The sequence below is a fragment of the Miscanthus floridulus genome, chromosome 12 (genome assembly GCF_019320115.1).
Source record: "Miscanthus floridulus cultivar M001 chromosome 12, ASM1932011v1, whole genome shotgun sequence".
Taxonomy (NCBI): Eukaryota; Viridiplantae; Streptophyta; class Magnoliopsida; order Poales; family Poaceae; genus Miscanthus; species Miscanthus floridulus.
This window is the reverse complement of record NC_089591.1, coordinates 35,871,094-35,881,225: the sequence shown is the minus strand read 5'-3', so window position 1 is coordinate 35,881,225 and position 10,132 is coordinate 35,871,094.

The window sequence follows — 10,132 nt, the reverse complement described above, 5'->3', positions numbered from 1 at the left end:
TAAGTAGCACAATGATAACAATTGCTAACTCCATGCTAACTGAGTAGATGCATATCTCTTCTCTATCTACTTACAAATTTCACACAAGGCAATGTCTAAGCTACACATGGTAGTTGCAAGTTTACATCATAACTGAAGTTCTACTTATGCAAATGCTGTGATATTGGACTTTATGGAAATCTTATAAAATTGCCTACAACTCTTATTTAATAACCAAAAACTAATTCACACTCTATCCTAACCAAAACAGGCAATCTATCTAGTGTTGTCTAGAAATTTCAGAGAACAAGCATTTTGGGAGACTAATTTTAAACAGCTTTAACTCCTAAACCCTTTGGATTATTGCCCTAACATTTTAACACAAGATAGATGAAGAAGTTCCCTACAACTTTGTTATTAACCATTTCTACAGTAAATATCATTTTGACTATGCAACATACCCAACAACAGAATCTGTCCGAAAACACTTCTAAATCGAATTGTAGAGCAACAATATTTTTACTGCAAATAAGCATTCCAAATTTGACATCACCAAGTATACCAACAGTTCAAGAATACCAAATACACTCAAGAAAACATAGTGGTCAAGCCCAATCTATTCATTTAAATGCCTTTATTAATTTAATTAGATAATTAGGGGAAATAACAAACATATACCAAATGTGCACAATAAATTCTCAGAAAATTATAGTGGCTTTCAAGTGCTCCCAATAGACTACTGTAAAAATTTCATACCATTTGAATATATATAACATCCTTTACAAAAATGACAAGATAGCAAGGCCTATTTTAGTGAAATTAGTTAACCCTATTGAAAATTGTCAAACAACAGATTATATATTTTTCTTAGCTTCATATTAGTTCCATACTACTATACAAAAATTTGCATATCAATATGTTACATATTTTTATCCCTACAATTTTCATAAAAAATACCATTTATTACTAGATAAATAGAAAGACCCTACTTCAATCAAGTTTACAGTAAGTTTATTATTTTTCCTATCTATAGCATGTCAACATAAGACCAACAAAATTGGAATCACAATTTTATGAGTTTTCAATCTCAACATATATAATTTACAAGATTGTAAACATTCAAAAAGCACTTATTTAACTATATTTTAATCACCAATAAAAATACCAGAAACTATACATTTCATATTTTTATAAAACACTACACTTTATAAGGATTACAACAAAATTTGGTTCATAAGAATTGGACATCTAGAACTCCACTTATGATTTCTCAAAGTTGACATACAAATCTGAATAAATGGACTAGCTTCTAAACCTAAGCCGCTGACGGTTGGGGTCCCCGAGTTAGCCAGGCCCACACGTCATTGAGCCAAAAACAGGGCAGCGGCGCTGACCGGTTGGAGTTCGCCGATAGCGAGCTCTCCGGCGATGGCACCAGCACCACAGTGATCTCTGAGACCTTACACACACACTAGGGTAGCTAATTGGACCGATTGCTGGAGCTAAGGATGACGGTGGTGCTCATGGCATCATGGCGGATGTGGTCAACGGTGAGCCACCGGAGCTGATCAAGATAGCCCAAATTAGGGTTTCGCCGAGCTTCTAAATCCTACAGTGATTCTAGTGCACCCACTATCACGGCGAATGGCGGTTGGAGGCGGTCCGGCCATGACGACATGGCACGATGGCGAAACGATGGTGAAGGCCACGTGCTGCAAGGAGGCCTTACCGTGCGCTGCTAGCTAGTCATGGTGGGTGCGGTGATGCGATGGGAGCACGACAGAGCTACGGCGGTCGTGAAGGAGCGACGCGGGGGCAATGTGAAGATGAGCAGCCGGCAAGGCGACAGCGGCGCTGCGCTATGCTACTGTGGGTGGAGGCGCAAGCGAAGGAGGAGGCCAGGGAAGGAAATGAGAGCGCACAGAGTGAACGGGCGAGCTCTAGGCGGGTGATGGCACGTCGTGGCCTAACGTGGCCCGACCAGCCAGGTCGTTAGCGTCGTATGACCTCCACGCGGCGGCCAGGTCCTGCACCGGTCAACCACTAATGGCCAGGCCGATTAGGCCATCAGAGCCAGCGCCTGAGCCTAACAACACTATTTTGACATCCTAAATCTCCTAAACCATGGCACATTAGCGCAAACTACCTTAACAAAAGTTGTAGCCCTATATACCATCTCCAATTTCTCTTAAAAGATCAAGGTCTAATTCTCAACGAATAAGGAGTAAAATCATCACAAAGTTAGGCAATTCAAACTAAAAACTAGAAATGACTTAGAAATTTTCTAAGTGTTGAAAACTTGTGTTTTACTAATTTTTGTGAGCTCAAAATGACCAAGCTATGCACTGAATTAGCTCATGCCCCAAAAATAAAAGTTGTTGCTCTACTCAAATATTACAACTTTGCCATGCAAAGAATCTATGACATAGTTCAACCTAGGTCAAACATACCACTTTGAAATGATGATTTAATCTATAACTAAGACTTAGAGACCAAACTAACCTTAGTCATGAATACCAAAGTTGATCCTTAAGATATTCTAAACATGTTTAAGGTACTCCTAAGGTTCCACACACATTTCATGCATTGGTTACATGTAAACCCTAACATAAGTAAGGCAATTAAGTAATAACACATGCAATATAAGCCAACAAAGGGATAGTAATTGAGATGCTCATGCTCATGCATGCTCAATGATGCTTGTGATCATGCAATGTCAAGGTTAAATGCATGCTTAACACCTAGGGCATTACATCTGTGCCCTAGTCTTATTGCCCATGCCATCGGGTACAAGATAGTTTGTCGGCGCCCATAATACTGTTGACGCCCAGATGCATGTGGTAGGCTCCATCGTGTTCTTCTAGTATGGCAAATGTCGGCGCCTACCATACTATAGGACAAATGTCGGTGCCTACAACATTGTTTGTGTTCTGACATATCTAGAAGGCTACAAAGTACCCTTCTAGCATGGCCTGATAGAACTATCCTACAGGTGTGCAGGGTATGGTCCTCGGTATTGTGATTGACTTGAGCGCCTTACCTTATCTGCTCTACCTGATTTCTTGGGTCCTCACTGAGCGGGCGTCCCCAGCTAGTTGTTCCCAGTTGGCTTCGACCGCGCTAGTCAGAGAAGAGCCGTAAGCAGAGGTTTCATGTATTCCCGGTCGAAGAGACTAGATCACTCTTCTAGCCTGTCGGTAGGTATTTGGGTCGGCCTAGGAGTTGCGCATCATTCGTAATGCTGTCTGCCGAGCTGAGCTTTTGCTAGGAAATGGGCCCATTAGGGACCCTAGGTTTATGAATCCGACAAGAGCCCCCGAGCCCCTAGGAGATTCAGGTAGAATTGTCTGGGGAATTTTTTGTTTTGCCAGCGGGTGCGCGCGAGCACACCCGGTGGGTGTAGCCCCTGGGTGATTTGGGTAGAATCATCTGGGAGATTTTTTGACTTGCCAGCAGGTACGTGCGAGCACACCTGGTGGGTGTAGCCCCCAAGCCTATGTCTATCTGGTGAGTCGGTTGGAGGCTGAGTATCTTGGAACTCTTTCCTGGGGCTATAGACTCCTGTGTTTATGCCATTCGGGGTGTTCACCCATGTTTGTCCCGCCTGCAACCTATGCACTCAGTTGATTTCCTGAGTCAACGTCGGGTGACCTGAGCCCCTGAGCCCCATTGGGCTTGGTAGGGTTTGGTCTAGTTCTATCATTACCCCATCCATGGTTTCTGCAACCAGAGGGGCTGAGCTAATGTCGCTTGCCTCGATGGCTCGAGTGACGTACTCGGTGAGCTCACTAACGGGAGCATTCGAGTGGAATTCGGGTCCGTCATTCATAATGGGGTCGGCATTTCCCTCATGTGGCATTCCATTGCTACTTAACCCATGTCCTGGCAGATGCCCAGGTCATTCCAAAGACTAACTTAGGTGGCCCACTGGGCTCCCCTCGATGGAGATTCTGTGGGCATGGCTCAAGGTTTGGATCGAACGAGAAGGTCGAGATGACCCTGTCTGCTTCTGAGCATATTGAGCGAGAGCCACTAGGGCTCATCTGCATTTTCTCCCCTGGCTTTATTTGACATGAGGTGGCCTCGAGCCCTCCGTGGGCCAGCCTTCGAACCTTGGTCGGTCGTTGCTCATGTTGAATGAGGCAACTACCGCTTCGTGACGCAACACAAAGCATTGTGATGCATTAATTGCATATGCAAAGCTTTGGATGTATGGGATGAATGAATGATTGTATGAATGAATGTGTGAATGTGTGTATGAGAAAGGATGAATGAATGATCATGCATCAGAAAATAAAGTAAGAAGGTTTGGTAAAGTTACCTTGATGACTCGGTTGACAGGTTTGAGGAGCTTTTATCGGATATGTCCGAATGGGATCCGTGTCTGTCGTTTGTGAAGGAGATGGCGTAGTCCGCATGGGGCATCCCACTACCCCTTACCTATCTCTCAGTAGTCGCCTGAGCCATCCAATCGACTTAGGTACCCTATTGGTCTCTCCTCGATGGAGATCCTATCGATGTGCCCTTCCAAACCCTGCCTAGGAAGGTGGAGGGTCATTTGCATGCGATTGCACCTTGTTTTCTACGCCTAGGTTGTGGTAGTGGTGGGCCCAACCCAGGCCACGTCCTGCTTTAACTAGGTGATGTTTCATTGGGCAGGGTGCATCCCATCAATCAGGACACGTCCCATCATATGCCTATTCGCATTTAAATAGGGGAAGGGAGAGGGTTTTCGTCCCATTCCTTCGCCTTTCTCCATCTGCCACCTCTCCTCCTCCTTCCTTCTTGCCAAGCGCATTCATGTGCCATGACAGTTTTTGAGAGAGAGAGGGTAAAGCGAGGGAGGGGAGAACTCACAGATCCGTTCGTGAGTCCGAAGCACGATGTCAAACTAGATGCCATCCAACGTAGATGAGGTGGTGCTGGCCACCTTTGTCGAGAAGGGGCTACTTCTACTGAAGGAGGTGGCATACTAGAGCGCTCCTACACTAGGGGAAGCCATTCCATGACCTCGGACCAATGAGGTTGTCTCCTTCCTCACCTTCCACGAGCATGGGCTAGGATATCCCGCGCACTAGTTCTTGCACGGCCCCCTCAACGAGTGGGCCCTAGAGCTATAGCACCTCAATCTGACTAGGGTGCTACACGTTGCTGGCTTCATCACTGTCTATGAGGCCTTACTTGAGATGGAGCCACATGTGGATCTATTCTGGTGGATCTTCACCGGGCGAGCACTATCAGAGGGGAAGCCACCCAGGTTCACGCCGGTTGGGGGCTTCACCTTGTAGAAGAAGCCAAGGCTGTCGGGCTCCTACCCCACATACTCCACCTATGACTCCAATTGGGGGTGGCATGGGGAGTGGTTCTATATCAGGAACCTAGCAGAGGCACCGTTCCTGCTAAAAGGATCAAGATGCCCAAGAGGGGGGGGGGTGAATTGGGCTAATTCTAAAATTCTTTGCAATAATTAAGTCCTACAGTTAGCCCAATTAACCCCTTGTGCCTAGAAAGTGTTGATCTACTGCACAAAAGTTTAGCAACCTATGTTCCAATCCTACTCTAGCATGGCAATTCTATGAATGTAGATGACAAGAATTGAATTGCTCAAAGTAAATACACAAAGTAAAGAGAGAAGGAGGAATGCGGTGATGTTTTGCCGATGTATCGGAGAGTCACCACTCCCCACTAGTCCTCGTTGGAGCACCCACGCAAGGGTGTAGCTCCCCCTTGATCCATGCAAGGATCAAGTGCTCTCTATGGGTTGATTCCTTGACACTACATCATGGTGAATCACCCACAACACCTCACAACTTGAGTTAGGTCATCCACAAGTTCTGTCGGATGATCACCAAACTCCCAATCACCACCAAGCCATCTAGGTGATGGCAATCACCAAGAGTAACAAGCACAAACTCACTTGACCACGACAAGCCTAATGAGAAGGGTGGATGCACACTTTGCTACTCTTGCTTTCACTAATGAGGGCTCTCTTTGGGATTCTCAAATCTCAATCACCTCACTAGGACCTTGCTCTTCTTAGGACTCTCAAAGGTGTTTCTCAGCTATTGGAATGAGCAAAAGTACCCCCTCACATGAATAGAGGAAGTATTTATAACCTTGGTTGAAAAACAAACCGTTATGTGCCTCTCCGGGGTGACCGAATGCCCCGGTCATGTTGACCAGACGCTCTAGTCAGTTCTCCCCAAACTCTAGTGTTTAAGTTGTGACTGGACACTGGACAACATTCGGTCAGCACTGACCAGATGCGTCTAGACACAATTTTCCCTCTTTGGAACCTTATTGGAGTCGACCGGACGTTGGGGCCTAGCGTCCGGTCACTCACCTTCAGCATCCAGTTGCACCAGACGAAATCACCTTGATCAAATGAACTGACTGAACTCTGTGCCAGCGTTTGGTCACTCTGGAACCAGCGACTAGTCAGCATTTGACCCTCTATTCACTTCCAACTCTCGATCATACGTGAATGAAGTTTGCTCCAATAGATCTTAGGGCTTTTTAGGAGCTACCTAGTGCTAGATTTAGCAAGTGTGCACCACACCTAACTCACTAGACTCACCTAGGTCAAGCTACCTGTCCATACCCCCCCTTAATAGTATGGCCAAAGGAAAAACAAAGTCCTAAACTACTCTAAGTGTCTCCTCTACACCAAATGACACTTTAGAACTAGTCCATCCTGAACCTTGTCATCCATCCTTTGAAAACCGAAACGATTTCCATCATAGGGGCATGACCACCATGATAGCCCAATCGATCTCCATTACCGTGACCTAACTTAATTGCCTCTGCAAAACACACATTAGTCATAATAATCATGTATTGTCATTCATCACCGAAACCAACCAGGGGCCTAGATGCTTTCAATCTCCCCCTTTTTGGTGATTGATGACAATACCTGTGAAAGATTTGAGGTTTTAACATGCTTGGATCATATAAGCTTTTGTCAATAAGAACAAAAGAGTTAGGCAAACTTATATGACCCAAGCCAACATAATGTACTCCAAAGGTATGAAATAAGCATGAGTACAAGTAATAAAGCTCATTTGCATCGGAGTTAAACGCGGAAGTAAAGCAAATGAGCATAACACAAGTGATATGACAAATAAATAATCTAAAGTAGAGAGCACACATGTCACATATCACATAAATATCACGATCACATTGATATCACGATTATGATCACACTTAAGTAGTTCAATGCATAATAGTAAACATGAATGCATAATGTATCACACATAACTCTAAATGTAATAGATAAGCTATAAGCTAATAGATAGACTCCCCCTAAAAGTATCGCTCCCCTTAAGATTAACATACTTGATCCCTCTCCCCCTTTGGCGTCAAACACCAAAACCAAAGGGTCGGTCGGTGGGGCTACAGCGAACGAGTCGAGCGCTGAGGTGCGAGGAGCGAGCTACAACTATGTGCCATCATCATCTTATCCTGAGCTCTAAGCAGTCTGACCCTCAACGAGTGGGCCCTAGAGCTATACCACCTCAATCCGACTAGGGTGCTGCACGTTGCTGGCTTTGTCACTATATGCGAGGCCTTCCTTCGGATGGAGCCACATGTAGATCTATTCTGGTGGATCTTCATCGGGCGAGCCCTGTCGGAGGGGAAGCCACCTAGGACCATGCCGGTTTGGGGCTTCGCCTTGTAGAAGAAGCCAAGGCCGTCGGGCTCTTACCCCACGTACTCCACCTATGACTCTAATATGGGGTGGCATGGGGAGTGGTTCTATATCAGGAACCCAGCAGAGGCGCTGTTCCCACTGAAAGGATCAAGATGCTCAAGAGGGGGGTGAATTGGGCTAATTCTAAAATTCTTTGCAATAATTAAGTCCTACGGTTAGCCCAATTAACCCCTTATGCCTAGAAAGTGTTGATCTACTGCACAAAAGTTTAGCAACCTATGTTCCAATCCTACTCTAGCATGGCAATTCTATGAATGTAGATGACAAGAATTGAATTGCTCAAAGTAAATACACAAAGTAAAGAGAGAAGGAGGAACGCGGTGATGTTTTGCCGATGTATCAGAGAGTCACCACTCCCCACTACTCCTCATTGGAGCACCCACGCAAGGGTGTAGCTCCCCCTTGATCCACGCAAGGATCAAGTGCTCTCTATGGGTTGATTCCTTGACACTACATCATGGTGAATCACCCACAACACCTCATAACTTGAGTTAGGTCATCCACAAGTTCTGCCGGATGATCACCAAACTCCCAATCACCACCAAGCCATCTAGGTGATGGCGATCACCAAGAGTAACAAGCATGAACTCTCACTTGACCACGACAAGCCTAATGAGAAGGGTGGATGCACACTTTGCTACTCTTGCTTTCACTAATGAGGGCTCTCTTTGGGATTCTCAAATCTCAATCACCTCACTAGGACCTTGCTTTTCTTGGCACTCTCAAAGGTGTTTCTCAGCTGTTGGAATGAGCAAAAGTACCCCCTCACATGAATGGAGGAAGTACTTATTACCTTGGTTGAAAAATGAACTGTTATGTGCCTCTATGGGGTGACTAGGACGCTCCGGTCAGTTCTCCCTGAACTCTAGTGTTTAAGTTGTGATCGAACGCTAGACAGTGTCTGGTCAGCACTAACCGGACACTGTCCGGTCATTATTTTCCCTCTCTAGAACCTTACTAGGAGTTGATCGGACGCTGGGACCCTAGCATTCGATCACTCACCTCTCAGCGTCCGATCAGCACCAGACAAAATCAACTTGATCAAATGAACTAACCGGACTCTGCGCCAGCATCCGGTCACTCCTGGAACCAACGTCCGGTCAGCATTTGACCCTCCATTCACTTCCAACTCTCGATCATACATGAATGAAGTTTGCTCCAATGGATCTAAGGGCTTTTTAGGAGCTACCTAGTGCTAGATTTAGCAAGTGTGCACCACACCTAACTCACTAGACTCACCTAGGTCAAGCTACCCATCCATACCCCCCTTAATAGTATGGTCAAAGGAAAAACAAAGTCCTAAACTACTCTACGTGTTTCCTCAGCACCAAATGACACTTTAGAACTAGTTCATCCTTAACCTTGTCATCCATCCTTTGAAAACCAAAACGATTTCCATCGTAGGGCATAACCACCATGATAGCCCAATCGATCTCCATTACCATGACCTAACTTAATTGCCTTTGCAAAACACACATTAGTCACAGTAATCACGTATTGTCATTAATCACTGAAACCTAACTAGGGGCCTAGATGCTTTCACCCGCTATTCATTGGAAGAAGGCCAGAGAGATGGGAGAGCTAGTCATGGGGTCCCTCCAGTCGGCAGAACAAACTAGAGGTCATCGAGGTGGAGCTCCAAAAGCTGGTGCAGCATGGCCTTGATGGGCTGTGGGTGTTCCACACCTTCTTCTACCGTCAAGTCGCCCCACTGGTGGAGAGGAGGTGGCCGATGTGGAATTACTCTGGCCCAATAGATCCTGACCATGCGTTGCCAGAGGAGTTGGTGAAGGACGAGGTTTGGAGCCGACTCAACCAAGTGCTGCAACTAAGGGATAAGGACTCCCTCGAAGGAAAGCCTAGACCTCTCCATGCCGTGAAGTTGTCCAATCTGGTATGCTCCATCTCCTTATTCCATGACCTTTTTTCTCTTGCTCTCCTTTGTTTTGACTTTGAGTTGTCTATTTCGTAGGGACTCTTTGGTTACAAGTCTCAGCCACATCTTCTGAGGGGGCCAGAGGGCATAGCTTGGCAAGCCACTCTAAAAGAGGTAGCGGTTGCCAAAAAGGAGAAGAGAGCTAAGAAGGCCTAGAGGAGGCATGAGAAGGAGAAGGAGATCACCCGGTGGGTGTGGGCCAGTGAAAATTGGAGCGACGTGGAGGCAGAGCTCGAGTTGAAGGATCCCATAGAGATGGGTGGTGACTGCTGAGCACCTTCGAGGATGACGAAGACAGGGGTGTTGTCTCGACCTCAGTGGACCATCGTGCGCCTATGGCCACGCCCGTCGGTGGTGGGTGGGATACGAAGAGGTGCGGAAACATTCTTGTGTCAAGGAAACATGCCATGGGCTTGGACTCCGCCATCGAGTGAGAGGCAAAGTAGGTGCGGTCGCCGCGCCCTTCGAAGGCATCGTTGGCTTCGCCCCCCTGCTCCGAGCATGGT